Source organism: Saccopteryx bilineata, chromosome 6 (assembly GCF_036850765.1).
Source record: "Saccopteryx bilineata isolate mSacBil1 chromosome 6, mSacBil1_pri_phased_curated, whole genome shotgun sequence".
NCBI lineage: Eukaryota > Metazoa > Chordata > Mammalia > Chiroptera > Emballonuridae > Saccopteryx > Saccopteryx bilineata.
This window is the reverse complement of record NC_089495.1, coordinates 186724129-186745236: the sequence shown is the minus strand read 5'-3', so window position 1 is coordinate 186745236 and position 21108 is coordinate 186724129.

The window sequence follows — 21108 nt, the reverse complement described above, 5'->3', positions numbered from 1 at the left end:
GCAGTGTCCTTCTGCAGCCAGCTGAGGCTCCCCTCTTGTCTGCTGGGCACAGAATAATAATACTAATAATGATAAACAGGTGAAACGCTGGCTTTCTTTTCAGAGCTCCCCCCGGGCTCAGGTTTGCTTTCCGAACGATTCTTTCGAGACTTTGGGGAGTTGTTTTTGAGTTTGCCATCACCCGTTCCCCGTCGTTTGGGTTGGAAGATTTTCTTTTCTTTTTATTATTGGAGCAGCTGAGGCACCTGTTCTTATTTGCTGATGTTTCTTGAAGGAATTGAGGGAATAAATGAAGGCTGGATTTTATAATTATTTGCCCAAAAAAACCCTCCCCCCAAATTAAGAGTTGACAAGGAGAGTTGGCCAGTGGGGTTCACAAAGCCATTTTCATCGCAGACAATAGTGTGGACGATTAAAACAGACCCTGCTGTCCTGAAATAGCTCCCACCGCCGCCCCCACCCCAGTTCTCTGCTCTTAAAACCCTTTGCTCGGCAAGAAGACGCTGCCCCCTCCTGGCTGAGATGGACAGGCGCACCCGGGACGCGGGTTCAGACCAATGTGAACTTCCATTCAATCTGAACAATAGGTTCACTGAAGACCAGAGAGTGAATCAGGGTGAGCGAGGCTGGGTAAAACAATGCCGCTGGGTGGAAACGGAGATGTCAAGATACCCTCTTCACTTAATGAGATTCATGCAGTCCCTTTGGGGCAACAATAGCAGCGGCCACCAGTTGCACAACCTAGGATGTTGCTGGGTACAGACTGTCCTGTGCAGAGGGACTGTAAAAGCATCTTTGGGTTCAGAAGAGGCAATTGTTCTGACAGCGTGGTCTCCAGAAGCGACCCGTGCCACTAACAGCGGGCAGAGGCCAGAAGCCCGAAGCTGTATGGGTCCTGTGCCCCTTCACCCAGTTTCAGAACCTTCCTCACCTGTGTCTTTTCCATGCAAATGAGCCCAACAGGAAAAGCAAGAACCCACTGGGAATTTCACAACAGGCACAGAAGCGGTCCTGTTTCAGAGACAATTATCTGTGAGACTGTCCCACACCAACTTCTGGAAGACTTACTTTCTTCCCCACCCCCACCCCACTTCCAAAGGGGAGACTCCCCTGCTCCCTGAGTCAGCTCCTATGCATCGTGTGTAGGGTGGGGTAACCGGATAAAAATGTCTTAAGATTTCCATGTGACTTACAACACTAATTTTCTTCTCAAGGATTGAGCTAACTCCAGAAAGTGTTTGCAAGACAAGTCCCCATGGGTCGATCCCGCTCACAAGGGACCAGATGATGCCCCGTGAGCATGCTAAAGATCCCGCTGGAGGGAACTCGGGGGTCACGTGGGGAGGAGCATGAAGTATCAGATGGGCCAGTGGGGGAGGAACATGGCAACAGGAGGTATTTTTCATCTTCTGGTTTTCCCCCCCTTAAACTCTTCTTTTTAATTTTATTTTTTTAGTTGACAGAGATTGACATGTTCTTTTAGTACTAATTTTATTCTAATTCTGGCTCCAGAAACTGGCATCTGGCAGAGGTTTGGACGACCTTTCTGGAGTATTCCTCTCACACTCTTTTTACCCGGCCTCTGTCTCAGCAGTCTGGAGACCCCACGGTGGGGAGCTGTGCCCTGCATTGAGCCTCCCCGGCCCACACCCAGCGCCTGGTGCCCAGCAGTGGCTCAGCACGCCTGCCTTTGTTGGCTAAGTGAGTCTGCGGAAATGGCGCCTGGAGTCTAGTGCCTCCCCCCTGCTGGGCCTCGCTCCCCGTGGTGGGAAGGGATGGAAGTGAACAGGGGTTCCTCAGCTCCCTGCTGGCCTGGTCTGCATTCTCCTGAGTCTGTAAGGTCGGGCTTGGGCTATAAGAGTGAGTGGAGTTCCTGCAGCCATGGGTTAGCCCACTAGGGGGGCAGAGATGAGAGAAATACTGGGACAGGTAATGCATTGCGGTTGTCAAAAGTGCTCCTGAAGACCCCATGGGAACTAGAATACCCCTGGGTAGCGGATAACCAGCCCTCAGGAGACCGGAAGGCTTTCCCAGAGGAGGAGAAGCACTAGCAAGGGTCCTGAGCATCTGCTTTTTTTTTTTTTTTTTTTTTAAAGAGGGAGGGAAGAAGGGAGAGAGACAAGAAGCATCAACTTGTAGTTGCAGCCCTTTAGTTGTACATTGGTTGCTTTTCATACGTGCCTTGATCAGGGGACTCAAGCCAAGCCAGTAACCCCTGGCTCAAGCCAGTGACCTTGGGCTCAAGCCAGTGACCTTGGGCTTCAAGCCAGAGACCTTTGGGCTCAAGCCAGCAACCTTTGGGCTCCAGCCAGCGACCATGGGATCATGTAAATGATTCACAGTCAAGCTGGTGAGCCTGCATTTAAACCGGCGGCCTCAGGGTTTCAAACCTGGGACCTCAGTGTCCCAGGTTGACGCTTTTCCAGCTGTGCCAACACCACCCATCAGAGAAAGTTATTTTCTGTTATTTGCAGCCCACGGCATTCCTATCTGAATCAGGGCAAAAAGCCTTCCTATGTAGCCAGGCGTGGGCGTGTGGTCAGGGGGGCACAGCAAGGTGGGTTCAAGTGCCAGTGAAAAGCTCCATATCCCCACAACCACCCACACTGAGTGTGAGTCCTCTGCCCTTCTCTGGGGACCCTTCCCTGCCACTGGAGTGGGCATAATTCTCAGAAGAAATGTCACTCCCAAGCAACCTCCAGCTTTCTCCCCCTGGGGAATGGCCCAGGTCCCAGGAATGATGGTGGGGAGGGGGTGGGGGGAGGACATCAAGTCATCCAGTTTGCTGGGAGTCAGAGTGCACCCTCTGTGCCCTGTGGCTTCTCTTTGCCTGTGCGCCGTGGGCCGTGACCTGCCCTTGCGAGGTTGTGGGGTCGCTCCGGCTGTCCTGCGGAGTCAGGCCTCTGGGAGCTCTCCTCCTGCTAGGGCCAAGGTCTGCAGCTCTACACACCCGTCGGTGGCTGGAGTCTCTTGGCAGGGCTGTTATCCAGTTTCCCCACTAATTACACTGGGATATTCCCTCCTGAACGGAGAAACTGCTATAACTTAGGTTATAAAACATCTCTTTGAATTTTCTCCAGGGTCTGCTGTGATTATAATAATAAAACGGACTGTGCACATGAAGGCTTTCATCCCAGCAGCTCAAAGCTCACAATAAACAAGTCGTAATTATGTATCTCAGCAACTCCTCCTTTTTTCTTTTCCTAATGGGGAAACTGAGGCAAAAGGAGGTCAAGTGGTAGACCTAAGGCTATGGCTTCTCTTAGCCACCGAGAAGCGCACGATATGCTGCAACTTTCACCCTGCCCATAATTACAGCCCTGTTAGGAAGCCACGGGAACTTTGCCCAGCCTGCCCCAAATGCCAAACGTCCGCCACGTCACACACCAGCTTCTTTGGGCAGAGGAAAAACTGTGAACCAACCCCAGCTGGATGAAGCCCTCTCAGTATCCTCAGACTTGCATGCTCACAGGGTACCCACCTCTTACCTATGCAATTACATCAAAATGATACAAAACCATAAAACAAAATGTACACATACGCTGACGTGTTGGTTTAAAGCAGGGGTCCCAAAAGTTTTTACACAGGGGGCCAGTTCACTGTCCCTCAGACCATTGGAGGGCCAGACTATAAAAAAAACTATGAACAAATCACTATGCACACTGCACAGATCTTATTTTAAAGTAAAAAAAACAAAATGGGAACAAATACAATATTTAAAATAAAGAACAAGTAAATTTAAATCAACCAACTGACCAGTATTTCAATGGGAACTATGCTCCTCTCACTGACCACCAATGAAAGAGGTGCCCCTTCCGGAAGTGCGGTGGGGGCCAGATAAATGGCCTCAGGGGGCCGCATGTGGCCCGCGGGTAGTAGTTTGGGGACCCCTGGTTTAAAGCATGTCTCTTTCATTGGAGTATGAGGGCAAAGATCACATTCACTGTATTTTGATCTGTGCCAGGCACAGTGTCCAACATGTTACCAGCACTCCCTGTGTATTTGTAAATGAAAGAGGGCATAGCTACAAGGGTTCTGTTCCATATGCCAGAGGCGGCCCCCAACCCAACCCCCACAGCCCTACCTCTCACTCACCTCTCACCCACCTCTCACTGGAGAACTTAACCTATGGCTCAGTGTCCACGGGCCAGAACGAAGGAAGAGGTTGGGCATGGCTCTCCAGACTATAGTCCTGAACCACAGTGTGGCCAGGGGTCCTCCCCCTGCAGTCACACAAACCCGGGAGCAGGAGAGAACCCCAAACCAAAGCCCGACTTCACTGAACCTTAAACTGGATCAGACTCGGCCAAAAATGTTATGAGCTGGGTTTGTGGTTTTCTCCTCCCTTCCCTGGTTCCTTTCCATCCCTAAACTATGGGAGGAAAGGATCTTGCCTTCTAAGAATTAGCGTACACCGTAGCGGGTGTTTATTAAGTGTTGTTTATTGAGAAGTTTACATGTGCTGAATGCTTTACACTGTCTGAAGAAACTGGACAAAATCAGGACACCGCCGAGGAACCTGATTCCCTAGGGCCTGAACTTTTTTTTTTTTCTTTTTTTTTTTTTTCTTTTTTCATTTTTCTGAAGCTGGAAACAGGGAGAGACAGTCAGACAGACTCCCGCATGCGCCCGACCGGGATCCACCCGGCACGCCCACCAGGGGCGACGCTCTGCCCACCAGGGGGCGATGCTCTGCCCATCCCGGGCGTCGCCATGTTGCAACCAGAGCCACTCTAGCGCCTGAGGCAGAGGCCACAGAGCCATCCCCAGCGCCCGGGCCATCTTTGCTCCAATGGAGCCTTGGCTGCGGGAGGGGAAGAGAGAGACAGAGAGGAAAGCGCGGCGGAGGGGTGGAGAAGCAAATGGGCGCTTCTCCTGTGTGCCCTGGCCGGGAATCGAACCCGAGTCCTCCGCACGCTAGGCCGACACTCTACCACTGAGCCAACCGGCCAGGGCCTAGGGCCTGAACTTTGACTGTCTTCATTGATAGTAATGCAAATGACTTTGTCCATAGCAATGCAAATGAGGTTCATTCCTTGTAACACAATGGATTATTGCCCTGTGACTAGTGACCAGTTTTGCATCTATTTGTAAATTCATGTCAGTATTTCTGGTTGCATATATATATATATATATAGTATTTATGGGTGTATTTCAGTTATCCCATGAACCATTTCTAGTGTGCTAGTGGTCCCCTTGTTAATTAAGGAGTTAAGTAAAATTCTTGACACGTCTCTATTTTGAATTTGGGAGTCATGATTTTGAAAAAAAAAAACGCATGATCTTACAACCCTGGGAGGTGGAGGTCATTGCCATCATTCGCATTTTACAGACGAGGCCCAGGATGTTGTGAAATTTGCTCAAGACCATCCACAGGTAATTATGTGAGTCAAGCCCTGCACCCAGGCAGGGGGGACTCAGAGCCAGAGCTCTTTGCCGCTGTCCCGTGGGCTCCTGTTGTATAGCCATACATCACAGTATGATGCAACAGGCTCACCCCAGCTGTGCTGCTGGGTTTGAAGGGCCCTTGCCGCTGGACCTTCAGGATTCTGAGGTGCGGGATGCCTTTGTAGCTGGCTGATGTGGCTGGCTCCATGGGAACGCCTAAGGACGAGCATGAGAACGTCCCCTTCATGTCCCACTCTGATGCCCAGGACAGAGCTAGGAACAGCGTGGGTGGCAGGCAGAGTCTTAGGAGTCTTAAGAAGCCAATTCAGAGAAACCTTAAATCTCTCTGATAAGAGTCTCTACATGCTCCTCAATGATACAGAGGGCCCACTTCTTTAATTTTCTTATTTTCACAAAATAAAAAGTCATGCTTGTTATCACAAGAACGTCCAGTTTTTCAGGCGGTTGCAGAGAACTCCTAATGAACACTATTGACTGAGCGATGGATTGATTTTTTTTTTTTTTTTTTTTCATCTTTTCTGAAGCTGGAAACAGGGAGAGACAGTCAGACAGACTCCCGCATGCGCCCGACCGGGATCCACCCGGCACGCCCACCAGGGGCGACGCTCTGCCCACCAGGGGGCGATGCTCTGCCCATCCTGGGCGTCGCCATGTTGCGACCAGAGCCACTCTAGCGCCTGAGGCAGAGGCCACAGAGCCAATCCCAACGCCCGGGCCATCTTTTGCTCCAATGGAGCCTTGGCTGCGGGAGGGGAAGAGAGAGACAGAGAGGAAGGCGCGGCGGAGGGGTGGAGAAGCAAATGGGCGCTTCTCCTATGTGCCCTGGCCGGGAATCGAACCCGGGTCCTCCGCACGCTAGGCCGACGCTCTACCGCTGAGCCAACCGGCCCGGGCTGGATTGATTTTTTAAAAACACTCAGGAGCTCACGTAAGCCAGAGATAAATCAAGCTATTTTCTAGACCCGCAATTATGATCTAAAGAGTGAATGAACAAATTGGTGTTCCATGTGACTTTCGCTCCTGTGTGGAATTCAGCTGCCGGCTCGGCGCAGCCAGAACGCTCGTGATGACGGCGTGTGTTTGGGGAGCGATGCGCGTCTCCGTGCGCGGTCAGGTAGCCAGTTCACATTTGCTGAATTTTTGTTGCGTATCAAGCGCTTTTTCTTTACATGCGTGTCCTCAGTTAACCTTTCGATGGCTCTATGGTGGGAGTTCTATAATTAGCCTCATTTTACAGAGGAGGCGACAGGTCTGGAGAGGTAGTCACATGCCAAAGGCCACAAATCTGATAAGTAGAGCCACAAATCATCCCTTGTGCACACCCATGATTTATATATTCTAGAAGAGGGTAACTCTGTCACTCCGCATCTGGAATTTCCCTCCTACAGAGCCCTGTCCTCTTTGAAGACAGCACTACCACTTCAAGTTAAAAAAAGATGTGTGTCGGGGGGTGATTTTCAGTTGATTTCCATGTTATTGTTAATATTTGTTTTTAATTGAAGGTACCTGCAATGGAGCTTCCTTACTCATTTCTTGTATTATTTCCATGTTATTGTTAATATTTTTTTAATTGGAGGTACCTACGATGGAGCTTCCTTACTCATTTCTTGTATTATTTCCATGTTATTGTTAATATTTTTTTTAATTGGAGGTACCTGCGATGGAGCTTCCTTACTCATTTCTTGTATTATTTCCATGTTATTGTTAATATTTTTTTTAATTGGAGGTACCTACGATGGAGCTTCCTTACTCATTTCTTGTATTATTTCCATGTTATTGTTAATATTTTTTTAAATTGGAGGTACCTGCGATGGAGCTTCCTTACTCATTTCTTGTATTATTTCCATGTTATTGTTAATATTTTTTTAAATTGGAGGTACCTACGATGGAGCTTTCTTACTCATTTCTTTCTTGTATTATTCTTGGTACACAGATAAACCAAACCAGCGTTCCACCCTAACTCCAGCATCAGGCAGGGCAGAGACTGAGTGCTGAAGGACTTTGGCACCTGGATTCTAATGTACTAGAAGGCAAGGCTTTCTATCCACAGATTATCATAGAATTGAGGTTTTCAAATTTTGCTGCTTGAAGCCCATTATCCTGTGCTGTTTGGATGTGAGAGGCGGAGTTCATAGCAGTCACACTCCTGGTCTGGTTCTGGCTCCCCTGGTGTTGAGAAGCATGTGCTGTCCTCTGCTCTTGAATCTGTGGTCCCACCCGCACCCTCGGAGGTTGCAGCCCGAAGCAAGGTCTTTCTGCATGCTACTGGGGTCTTGATTCCATCGTCCAAATGCCCAGTGGTTTTTCAAACATCCTGTGCCCTGTATTACACCATAGAATGATTCCCATTTCCTGCTCAAACCATGATTGCCACTCTGAGATAATTCAGCATTATAGACCTAAACAGGCCTGACCAGGCAGTGGTGCAGTGGATAGAGCGTCGGACTGGGATTCGGAAGGATCTCGAGACCCCGAGGTCACCAGCTTGAGCGCGGCCTCATCTGGTTTGAGCAAAGCTCATCAGCTTGAGCCCAAGGTCGCTGGCTCAAGCAAGGGGTTACTCGGTCTGCTGAAGGCCCACGGTCAAGGCACAAATGAGAAAGCAATCAATGAACAACTAAGGTGTCGCAACGTGCAACGAAAAACTAATGATTGATGCTTCTCATCTCTCCGTCTGTCCCTATCTATTCCTCTCTCTGACTCTCTCTCTGTGTCTCTGTAAAATAAAAATAAAAAATAAATATAGACGTAAACAGAAAGGAAAAGATCTTCCCCCAATTCCAACTGCCTTCCATGAACAGTAACAGTTTCTTACATATTATTTCAGAAATTTTTTTCTTTGTGAATCTCTTTTTATATATAGATGTAGGTAAAATATGTTTAACACATGCCGTTGCTCAGGAGAGATCATAATGTCACCAGAGGCAGACTGGCTGGGTTTGTCACCATGCTCCGGGACCGCCAGGCTCTTGACTTTGTGCAGGAAAATATTCAAGAATGAGTCTGAGTAAGAGCGAAAACGAGTTTCATTTAAGTGGAAAGAAAAAGAAAGAGGCTAGGATGTGGGTTCCTGGGGACAGGATTGCGGGTGAGCCCAGGACAGCTGCTGCTGCCTGCTGCCCCCTGGATGCAAGTCTCACAGGACGCCGCTGTGACAGAATGGGAGGTCCATGTCCTAGTGGACGTGGATGGACCTGCGAGTGAGCTGTGCATGTTGTCTGTTAGTTCTTGGGATTTTATGTGTTGTCACGGTTGGGTTATTCCCAAACTTTGTGGCACCTTCTGTCTCTGCCTTCTGGTTGGGAGGGAGCCCTATTCCTAATATGGTTTGTCCCTAAAGTGTCATGGTGTTTGTCCCCCTCAATCCCTCTTCTACTTGTGGTGTCAATTTTCATTAGAATGATGGCATAATGAGTTTGGGGGCCATTTTCTTGTCAAGTTTTCCTCCCATCTTGGATTGATCTGGTTTTAGCCAGTTCTTGTTGTTGACTTCTATGACCACTACAGGAATTTTCTGCTATAACCTGTCTCCCTTTGATCCTGCGTGGAGGTGGGGGCTCTGCCGAGACGACCCAGGGGATTACCGGCCCGGGATGTCCACTCCTGCTTCCTCCTTCCGCTTGTCCGGAGCTTTCCCCGACTTCTCTGTCCCGCCTCAATAATATAGCCGTTGTTTTGCATATTGGTATTTTCCACTAAAAACATTTTTTTGAATCACAATGAGATATTACAACACACTGACCATAATGGCTAAAATAAATCTAGGGAAAGAAAACCTGATAGTACTAACTGTGGACAAGGACAAGGAGCCACGGTAACTCCCATACATTGCTGGTGTGGGAACATAAGTTGGTTGAACTTTGGAAAACTATTTGGCTGTTTTCATTCAAGTTACAGGTACACCTACCACGACCCAGCAATTTGGCCACACAAAGGTTTGTACAAAAATGTTCAGGTCAGCTTTTATTGACATGAGTAAAAGAAAGAAAGAATGAATGAATGAAAAGAAAGAGAGAGAAAGAGGAGAATGGGGAGGGAGGGAGGGAGGAAGGAAAGAAGGAAGGAAGGAAGGAAGGGAGGGAGGAAGGAAGGAAGGAAGGAAGGAAGGAAGGAAGGAAGGAAGGAAGGAGAAGGGAAGGGAAGAAGGGAGGGAGGGAGAGAGGAAGGAAGGAAGGAAAGGAGGGAGGGAGGGAGGAAGGGAGGAAGGAAAGGGAAGGAGGGAGGGAGGAAGGAAGGAAGGAAGGAAGGAAGGAAGGAAGGGAGGGAGGGAGGGAGGGAGGGAGGGAGGGAGGGAGGAAGGAAGGAAGGAAGGAAGGGCTCTCAAATGTCTGGATAACAAATTGTTGCATCCCACAATGGAATACTACGTGGAAATAAAAAGGAGCAAAGTACTGCTACACAAACAAGGCAGTTACATTTTAGAAACATGCTAAGTGAACGAAACAGATACAGGAACAGCAGGTGTATCCAGTGAGCCCTTTCACATGAGGTGTGAGAGCACCTAAAACCTATATACTTTTATTAACCAGTGCCACCCCAATAAATACACTAAAAATTAAAAAATATTTTTTAAGTGCTTACTGTTTGCTGTCAGCATGTTTAGGTCTAGTTCAGCCTGTGTGACATCGACAGAGAACGCCGCTGCCCACAGTTGGCGTCATCTTAACCACTCCTGTGCACGTGGACTTGGGGTGCTTCCAGCTCTTTGCTGGTGCGGGCGGAGCTGTGTTGAACGGCCCTGTGCGTATCTTGCACCTCTGCCAATGTATCCATCGGATCAATTGTCGTGGAGTTGCTGGGTCAGAGGGAATGTTGCTGTTGATGGTTCATACACATTGCCCAACTGCCTTCCAAAAATATTGCAGCAACGCACACCCCAGCTACTGTCTCCTGTGAGAGCTCTGCTTTTCCCACACCCTCACCAACTCCGGGCACCACCAGCCTTGGCCGTGGTGGCCGATCTGATAGGTAAAAACCACTTCATCTTCGTTTTGATTAACAACAACAACAACAAAAAAATCAGATCTGCTCTATCATGACCCATTTCCCAGATTGGGTTTCTGTATCTGATTCTGTTGGAGGAAAGGGTCGGTTCCTAAATAAAATAGGTTAAAATCACGAATTAGAACAAAGGAAAGATCATCCTTCTCAAAATTTAACTGCTGGAATGAGGAGCAGAGTGGTTCCCTGGTGGCCCCTCAGGGACGTCAAGGCTGGCACCACTGGCTTTGGGCAAGATGCTCTGATCTTCCTTGCCTCAGTGTCCTCATCCCTGAAGTGGTGGCAGTAAAGTATAATCGTTGCTGTGCAGATTAAGTGAGCTGGTACACGGTGCTCAGACTGCGCCTGGTCCAGCCTAGGTCTTAAATCACTTTCATGATGACTTGTCAGGAGGCTTCCCCTGTGGGCCTTAGTTTCTATCCTTATAAAACGAGGCTGGGTGACATCCTTCCAGCCGTTGGCTCTGTCCTGCTTCCCTGCCCTGTGGCCTCGGCTGTCGGTGCCCACATGAGCACCCTGCTTCCCAGCCCCGGGCACCGTGTCACATGCTCCTGAAGTCACCCACCCGCCAACATACCACCCAGGCAGCACTGCCTGTGGCTGTCTCCTAAACTCTAGGTGACTCGTACTTGGTCACCAGGCCCCAAAGCAATGGGGCTTGTTCCAGCCTCTCAGAATGCCCAGAGAAAATGATTCCTTGGGTGTCAACCGCAGCCCTCCCCATAAAATGAATGAGGCTCTGCCGCTGGTTCCCTCAGTGGGGAGGACCCTCTCCTGTTCCCTCCGCCCCAAGGTTCTGCACCCAAAGTAGTGACGTGCTGTCCCTCTGCATAGACTTTCCATTGACTCCAGCAGACACTGCATTCTAATTTAAACTTGTCGGGGACCCCCCTCCACCCCACGCAAAAGACAGCCTTCACGATGTCCCTGCTGAGGGCTCGCCTGCCCTGGCTCACGTCATGGACCCCATTGAGTTCAGTTTATGGAACTTAACGAACCTTTTCCTCCCTCTGGTTCTGGATTCCATGCAAGTCCCGCAGGGGAGGCTCCTGATGTCTCTCATTGAGAAATCCCCTCCCCCGCAGTGCCACGGCCTGGACTAAAGCATCAGGTCCTTTGAAAGCCAAATACCCTCAGAGTAAGTTTCAACACCATTTGTTAATACTTTTGCTTCTCCCGCCCACACCCTCTGCCCACCTCTCCTGGGTAATCAGGCACGCCTGACAGCCACCTGTCAGATTCTTAACCCACCAGCGGGGCACGGCTGCCCATCAAAGTCCCCCGTCCCCAGTGGAGACATCTCATTTTGTGTCTCTGACACCACTGCCTTTCTCTAGCCCTGGCATGTTCCCCAGAGCCCAGAGCCCAGAGCCGAGCGCAGCTTTTTTCCATTTGATAATCAGCCGTAGACTCACATCAAAGCGAGGTTGGCGAGGAGGAGGGTAGTCAGGAGAGAGATGTGTGCGTGTTTATTAGTGGTTGGTTCTGACAGCTCTGTTTGCGTTTGCTCCGGCGGCCGGGGGAATCACAACGCGTTATGTTTGATGGGATAATTATTAACTGAGTTTCAAGGCATCAAGAGGCACAGTCGTAAAAAGGAAGTGATTTCCACCAGTTATCCTGAAAGTGAGGCGTTTCAGAGGCTTAGAAGTTCGCCGTGTCAGGGTCCTGCTGGTTTTGAATTCTGACCCTGGAAAACATTTGCAAAGACCCCTTTTCTTTTTTTGTTTCAATAGGTGATGAGACAGACACGCGGACAGACAGGCAGACAGAGAGCAGTCACCGCTGGGGTTTGTTGAGGGTCTACTCTGTGCCGGCACCCGCTAAGCACTGGACACGCGGCACTTCACTGAGACCTCACACCCGTCCTTGGGAAGTCTCACTTCCACTAACCCTGGTTTGCAGGTGAGAAAAATGAGTGTTAACCGTAAGGCTTAGTAATGAGTTCAAGGTCCCACAGTAAACAGAAGCAGAGCCACAATAGAAGCTTGGTCTGGGCTCGTTCCTTGATCGCCATTGTCCCCAGGGGCAGGGTATGCCTTCCTGTGGGCAGTCCTGGCTTGGCATTGGTCTGGGGTCCTTCCTTGATCGCCACTGTCACCAGGGGCAGGGTATGCCTTCCTGTGGGCAGTCCTGGCTTGGCCGGATGTTTAGCAGCATCCCTGATCTCTATCCACTGGGTGCCAGGAGTGCCCCCCATTTTTCATTAATGCTGATAACACTGAGGCCCACTGGGGCTGAAGGTGAGGGAGCAAGTCCTGGAAGCTCCGCTGTTCTCACAGAGTTCCTAGGAGAGAGTGGGGCCCTCGGGGGCAGCCCAGGGCAGGCGGCCTTGCAAAGGGAGCCAGTTACTGCCCTGCCCTGCCCGGGGAGAGTCCAGCAAGAAAAGCACATCAATGGGACAGTCTCCCCAGGTCTTCCTGGCCTTGGGGGAGAACTGTCTGCTGGCCCAGCCCATTTGTAAAACAACCACCTCCGTTTCTTGAAATGTCACTAGTTCCACCAGTTAGGGGGTCATTGCTTGCAGACTGGGAAGCCGCGGAGGAGGAGAAATGGGCAGTCAAGTGCTTCCTAAAATTGGTTTGGGAACTGAGGGGCTGGCTTCCCATCAAGACGTTTCAGACGGACGCGCAGGGCCTGAGTGGCCACAACCACGGTCGGTCCAGATGATGTAAGTGCGGCTGTAAAACGGGTATTTATGAGCGAGTCGTACGGAGAAGTGTTGCCAAGTGCTTCGGTGGCGTCATGAGCTAAGAAATTAAACAGCAGCGTTAGGGTTAATAATACATTACGTCTAATCACAGGCCGTGGCTGTCCTGGCTGGGCTCGTGTCAGCACAACCAGAGGGTCCTGCCTCCTGCCCTTCCTCCAGATTTCAGAGTTGGGCCCCCGAGGTGGAAAGAAAGACCTTGTTGTTTCAAGTCTAACACTTTCTGGGCTATAGGAAGGTCACGGGGTTATCTTTTGGTAATTATTATTAGTCTACTTTGCCACTGATCTTAGTTTTGAAAAACATTAGGCTGTTCTAGATAAAGGTAGTGACGTCTTTGAATACCCCTCACCAATCCAGGTCCTCTGCAGCCTGACTTTTCTGTACAAGAAACTTAGGAACAAGGTTATGTTTAATCCCTGCAATGGGGAGGAGTTGACAGAGCAGCCAATCTCCTGATTGTGCAGACGAGGAAACTGAGGTACAGAAAGTTTAAGTGACTCACTCATGACTAGGAAGAGGCAGGTGGGATCTGAGGCAAGGTCTCCTTGGGATCAAATCGTGTGTCTTTCCATCAAGGCTGTCTCAGGGCTAGACTCCGGATGCACGGCTTCCTGAGGCTCTGGAGTCGGTGTGAGACGTTCTTCCCCAACAGTCCTCAGACACCTGCTAAACTCGAGGAAAGTCAGGTCATGTGCCCCAGGCTCAGAGGCTCAGGAGGGCTGAGTCAGCCTGGGAGTCTGTATCATTACCAAGGACCGCCTGGCCCTCATGCAAAGCCTGCCCTCGTGGTCACATGGCCCGGCGTACCCCGGGTGTACAGCTGTGAGGACACTGACCTGCACTTGAAGCGGTCCATGTTCCTTACCCGCACTCTGCGTGGCTTATGAAGCCATAGACCCAACTATCTGACTCTTAGGTTATAAATGGTAGAGTGACCCAGGTCTGTCGCTGACCTCCACCCTTCTGCGTGAGGCACAGGGAGACCCTGTTTGGGATGGTCGGTCACACCTGTCTCATGGCTTCTTTGACGTCACATTCCAGTTTATCATTTAACCCAGAGCCCTGGTCTGCAAACGTTTCCTGTAAAGGGCCAAATACTAAATATTTTCAGCTTTATTATCTAAGAGGCAAAAATGAGCAACTGTTCTCCCTGAAAGACTGATAATTTTTTTTGTTTTTCTTTTTTTTTTTTACATTAAAAATGTAAAAATCATTCTTAGCTCATGGGCCACATAAAAACAGGCAGTGGCTCGATTTGGCCCTTGGCTCTGGGCGGCCATTTCTGGGTTTTCACCTGTATCACCTCTGTGCCCAGATAGACTGCTGGTTCTTTGAGGGTGATAATCACTGATTTCTATCCAGTGCATCCAAGCCTCATTGTGCCTGTGCGGAAATGAAGGGGACAAAAATCCAGCTTCAAAATCTCCCGGCCCAGTCACGGGGCGCTGCTATGAATGTGCATAAGGGTACCCGTAGAGATCCAGAGGGCATTCTTCCTTTTAAAAGATGCACAGGGGGCCTGACCTGTGGGGGCGCAGTGGATAAAGTGTCGACCAGGAATGCTGAGGTCGCCGGTTTGAAACCCTGCATTTGTCTGGTCAAGGCACATATGGGAGTTGATGCTTCCTGCTCCTCCCCCATTTCTTTCTTTCTCTCTCTCTCTCTCTCTCTCTCTCTCTCTCTCTCTCCCCCCTCCCTAAAATGAATAAATAAATAAAAATTTTAAAGATGCACGGGGCCTGTATCGCATGTCTAGAGCAGCTCCAGGAACCAAGGATCCAGCAGAGGAAAGAGCAAACAGAACGCCCCTGCCCTTGGAGAGCTGTGTTCCAGTAGAGTGACCCCGACAGTATAGGTAATACAGCAGAAGGGAAGAGAGGCTTGGGGGGCCGAGGTGGATGGGGTTTTGTTTTTAAATAGGATAGTCAAGGGAAAGACCTGCTGGAGGTGAGGAAGGGATGTGGGGAAAGAACATTCCAGAGAGAGGAAGCAGCAAGTGCAAAGGCCCTGAGGCAGGAGAAGGTCTGACTGTGCTGGAGGCTGGAGTGGGGATGAGTGTGGGGCATGTGGGAGACAAAGCCAGAGAGTTTCCTGGGGACCCCCTCTTCCTGGATCTGTTTTGAAGATGGAGCTGATGGGGTGTGCTAATGGGATGGACATGGATTTGGGGAGGAAGAGAGGGGTCGAGGATGGTCACAGGGAGAGTTCCATTTGGGACCTGTTAGGCCTGAGAGGCGCATTAGATATTGCATGTAGATGACCCTTGAATAATGCAGGAATTAGGGGTGCTAACCCCTTCTCCGGCACAATATAAAAGCCACGTGTAACTTTTGACTGCCCCCAAAACTTAAAATATAAACAGTTTGATTAACACACATTTTGTATGTTATATGTGTTATAGACTGTATTCTTACAATTAAGTAAGCTAGAGGAAAGAAAGTTATCAGGAAAATCATACAGAAGAGAAAATACACTTATGGTATTTATGGGAAAAACTGGCGTGTAAGTGGACGCGCACAGGGCAAACCTGTGTTATTCAAGGGTCACTTGTCCACACACCTGTGAAGGCTCATCCGCTCTCAGGTGGGAACTGGCCCTGAGCCTCGTGGTGGGGTGAGGGGTGGTCAGAAGGGGGAGAGCCCCCACGTCGCTGAGGCAGCGTGGTAATAAGCACCGTGACCGTGGTCTTCTGGGAAGAAGAACCACAGCCAAGCCGGGTGTCCCCGGGGCTGCCCTTTCACTTCGATTTCTTCAAGCAGCCTCTCCTCGTGGGAACGTGGGCGCAGCTGCTGGGAGAGCGGTGGGCGAACACCTGCTCCCCTAATCCTGCCCCCAGAGTTTGGCCCTTGGACTCCGTGATGGGACAGGCACTTGAGTGGGTGGCTCCTGGAAAGAGAGAGAGGAACCTTTGGGTTCCTTCACATCTTTGTTCATTTATTCCCCGATTAAATACATTTGAGCATTGACTACACACCGAGCACTGGAGGGTGTAGGGTCCTGGGGCAGCTACCCACCTGCGGAGCAGGAAGCAATGATAAACTTGAGAAACACAAAATAATTGTTTTAAAAAAAAATACTACCCAAAATTATCTCCACTGACCATGGAATACACATCACACATTTATATGTTCTGTGCTGCTGGGATGAAATAAACAGCAGCGTCTCCATCAAGATAGAAAAGAAAAACAAAGAGAAGCTCAGAGCACCTCACTTGTGCCACCTGGTGGCGAGATCTCTCAGTACTGCAGCCAAGCAAGTGTCTCTCTGCTCCTCAGGCAGGTCCGTCCTCAGTCACCTTCCCCTAGGCCTTCCCTGGCCACCCTGTGGGGTAGGATCGGGTGTGAGGAAGACCCCTAACGCTTGCGGGTCCACCATCTGGCTAAAGTCAGAGGAGGATGCTCAGAACCTTGGAGAACCATTAGCCTTTCCAGCCTCAGAGTCAAGGTGCCACTGATGGGGACACTCAGGCTGTCCTTGGACGGGGGTCCCCACAGAGAACGGCCCTGCCCTTGGCTCTGGGTGTGGGATGGTTTCTGGTGTCTAGTTCCCAAGTCTCAGCTTGGCCTCCACTGAGGAACGTGCCCTTTCTCCTCAGAGGCCTCTAAGCTGAGGCGCCTGATTCTGTGAGGAAGGGTCTGGACTAGAGGAGGGACACGGGGTGAAGAGAATCGCCACCCCCCCCCATCACCAGCGCCACCCTCTGTTGTCACAAGCGGGGCTGGGGACTAGAGACCCGGGACTCAGTACCGCGGGGCCTCTGCCTGGCCCGCTCAGGCCTCTCCCACCCTCTAGTAGACTGACCTCAGGACTCCTCCTGAGGATACACACAGACCCCCTGAAGCGGACCGCTCACAGAGCAGCCCGGAAGTCTGCGTTCCCGGTGACGCGGAGGGTCAGATCGGTTTTAGAAATGGTGAGGCATTTGCAGTGGTTCCCAAGTGTGGTTGCACAGTGGAGTCACCTGGCAGCTTTTGAATTACACTCATGTATAGCGCCCCCGGAGACCCTCAATTAATCAGGCAGGGGCACACGGGTGACCCTCACACTTAAGACAGGAAGTTGAGCCTGGTACGGTGGGGGTCACAGAACTGGACACGGTGGGTCAGGACCCTGGCTTTGCTGCTGACACCAGCTGTGTGTCACACCCCGAGCTGTGAGTCTTTAGGGTAGTGGCTTGCTGTCTCTGAGCTTAAACCTCTCAGGCCTGTAAAACATCCACCCCACCAAAGAGGTTAGGTGAGGTGTTGTGAAATGATGGACACTGAGTGACTGATACACGTTGTGACTCAGGGTGAACATTCCAGGCCTGAGTCCCCCTGGGGAGCTTGTTAAAATACAGGTTCTGACTCAGTGGGTCTTGGGTCAGGGGGGAGTCTGCATTTATAACAGGTTCCGGGGGGGGGGGGCGCTGACGTTGCCAATCTGAGCCCGTGCTTTGAGGAACCAGATCATACGTAGATCAGGGCTTCCCAGCCTTGGCCATGGCGGCATTTGGGGCTGCACAACTGCTGTGGCCGTGGGGACCGCCGTGGGCACTGTAGGAAGTTTAGAGCATCCCTGGCCTCTCGACCCACAGGATGCCAGTAGCACACTCCACTCACCCAGTTGTGACAACCAAAAATGTCTCCAGACATTGCCTGATGTCCCCTGGGGGAACTAGATCACCCCCAGTGGAGAAGCCCTGGTCTAGACCAGCAAGATGATCACAAGAAGAGGACGACATAAACGCTGACCAAGGTGAGCTGCCTCTGTCCGCCCGGACACCCAGACAGCCCACGCAGCCCACGCTGGGGCGTGTTTGGTTTTCGAATGGAGAACTGAGAATGGAGGAGCAGAGGCAGGGAACTGGGAGGCAGTGAAGGTGTGCTACGTTAGACTAGACGAGGCTGAGCTGCTGTGAGCTCCCATTTCCCCAGCTGCGAGGGGGGTGGAACACAGTGAAAGTGACTCACTGCAGAGAACAAACACGGCCATTCAGGGGCAGGAGCCAGCACCCGCTCGGCTCCTGTCGGAGGCAGGCTCCCGTTTCGTGTGCGGACACGATGTGGGTAAGCTTACCGTTGGTTATGTTGAGGTTGGCTTTGAAGGGAAGCGACCCGAGACGGTAACACTAAACAAACACGCCTCAATGCCAGGGGCCCGGAATTGCCAATCTAAACCTCGGCGGGGGACCTGTGTGCACCGGGGGCAGGGAAGACAGCGGCTGGTGTCTCAGCATGTCATGTGAAAACACAAGATCACGTTTATGTGGTCACCCTGGCGACTGCGCGTCTTGGGGCCGGGACTGTCTGGAAACGCTGTGCGGTCCTGTTTTGTTTCACCTGGGATTCGAATCTGTGACTACCCGGCTCCGCAGCCCAAACGGTTTGCACGGAACATCTCTGCGGTCCTTCTGCGTTCTCAACGCCATTTTACTTTCGCTACAGAAGAACAACAGTAATAATATGGCTCCTTTTATGGCACATTCGCTCTGTACCTCCTTGAATCCTCGCCAAAACAGAACAGGAAACACACCGCTGTTTTGCTGATGAGTGCACAGAGAGGCTAGGCAGCGTGCCCAAGGTCACACAGCTTATAAATGATGGAGCTGGGATTTCCGTCTAAGTCTGCCTGATTCCCAAATCCAAGCTCATGATGACTGCACTCTTCGGGTCTCCCCTTGACCCTAGGTCCTCACTTCTCAAAGTGTGGTTTGCTCCCCAGATAGGAGCTTTACCACAGGGAAGCTTGTCGGAAATGCAGAAACTCGAGCCCCTCGGACCCTGCACTCTGACCGGACCCTCTGAGGTTCATGGGGTGATAGAATGACACCCCGACTCCTGGAGTCCCACAATCTCTCATCGCCATGTATTAAGAGGTTCTTTAGTTTTCGGTTTTCAAAAACTCATCCAAGAAATCTATGCTCATAGTTTAAAAAATACCAAACATGGTGCAGAGGGACTTAGGGCAGCAGGCAAAGCCTCCCACCCCCTCCCCCACTCAGGGACCACACCTGAGAAGAGGGGCTCTTCCCTACCGTCTCTAAGGAATGTACTCAGCAGTGCCCTGGCCACCCTGCCCCTCAGGAGCTAGCGGAGTGGGTGAGCGTTCAGGTTCCTACACAGCCACTCCAGCCTCCTCCCCACCTGCCCTGTGTTCGTGTCACTTCCTGTTGCTGCCAGAGAGCCTCTGATCATTAAGCTTGTGTTTCTCCTTCTCCCGGGTGGTGCTGGGGCCCGATAGTCCACTTGTACACGATGGAAATGCTGGTGCCCCGCCTCCTTTTGCCCTGCCCTCTCCTCCCCCACAGTGGGGGGCAGCAGGGGACTGCGCTTTGGGCTGAGCTGGGTGAGCCACCGAAGTCTAGAGAGCACAGTCACCGAAGCTGGGGAGTTGGTTTTGACTCCATTCAGTTTGTTTGTGTTTAACCCTGACCTCGACACCAGAAGTTCCAGGGCAAGCTCGGGCAAGACCCTTCTCCCAGCTGAGCCTCAGTTTCCCCATCTAGGAGACGGGCAGGCTGGTTTTGGTGGTCTGGGATTCTTGGAACCAGTAGCAAAGGCTTTCATCGTTTCCAGCACTGACACTGTGAGATTTCCTCAGTAAGTGATGTCACCTGGGTGCCCTCTCCTCAAAGATCATGCAGCCCCACTGCAGCTACCACCGGCAACCTGGAATCTCTGTCCCTGAGGTCCCCTGAGACCCCTTTCTGACAGCCAGGTGCTCTTGGTGGCGGAAAGGAAGCCACAGTGGGTGCCCTCCCCCACAAGGATGGGTGTCAGGGTTCCGGGAAAGTGTCCTTTCAGCACTTTTGAGCACCTCCCTGCTGCTGCTCCCAGCTTGATCCACCAGAGATCAGGCGGTAGGAGGGACCTCGAGCCCTCCCCACTGCACACCTCTGTCTGGCCTCTCCCTGGCCACTGGTGCTCGCTGAGCGGAGGAAATGCTGCCAAGCTTCGTGTAGGTATGTCACATTGTCACCCGTCTCGCTCCCAGGCAAACAAAAGGCCTCTCAGAGCTGACTTGGCAGCAGGCTGCGGGCAGTCAGGGAGAGTTATTTGTAGGCACCAAAGAACAAAACCCAGCCTTGGGCTTGACTGTACCTTGTTAAGGAAATGGTAACTGACACATCTTTCAAATCTTGATGTGAGCTTTGTGGGCTGCTTTTAAGACTGTCTTCCTCCTGGATTACGCACACTAACGGCCATTGTAGAATCCGTGGTGCATTCGCTCTAGTGGAATGGGAGGTTTGCAGGAGGGAAGCTGAGTCCCTGGAGACACAGGCTGGCAGTGGACCATGAAGGCCATGTGCCCAGACCCCTCCAGGGCTCCCTTTGGGCCGAGTAAAAGCCACAGTCCTTGCCGGGCACTCTCGCTCCCTTGCTCTGCAGCTCCGGCCACACTTGCCCCTCCAGTCTTCCTCAGGGCCTTTGCATTTACTACTCTGTCTGGAATCATCTTCCTCACAATATAAACATGGATCACTCCCCACTTTCTTAGAATGTCACCCCTTTAGAGGGGTCTTTCCTGACCACCCTGCAAAGAACAGGAACCCCGCCCCACCCTGGTCCTCTCTGAGCCCCTCACCCCCACCCCCGTATCTTCTGCAGGGGACCGTCCCCCTCCACACGGCATCCACAGTTGTTTGATTTTTGGCTCACCAGTTGAGCGCTCCAAGAGAGTGGGGTTGCTGTGCTGTCCCCCCAACTTTAGAACATCTGCTTAGTGAACACTTCACATCTGTCAGAGGACTGGAGTCAGGTTGGGCAGGTGGAGTGCCCTGCGGAGATCATGATGTACAGAGGTTCAGAGATCCTTTCAAACAGGGAGAGCGCTGTCCCAGGCCCCCTGGGCTTGCTGGTCACTAGTGGTGACGCTTCTCTGTGTGGTTAGCTCTGCTGCCTGTGACACAGTTTCCCCGACGTCCTTGGTGCACAGGGGCCTGGTCGCTGGTGGTGACGCTTCTCTGTGTGGTTAGCTCTGCTGCCCGTGACACAGTTTCCCCG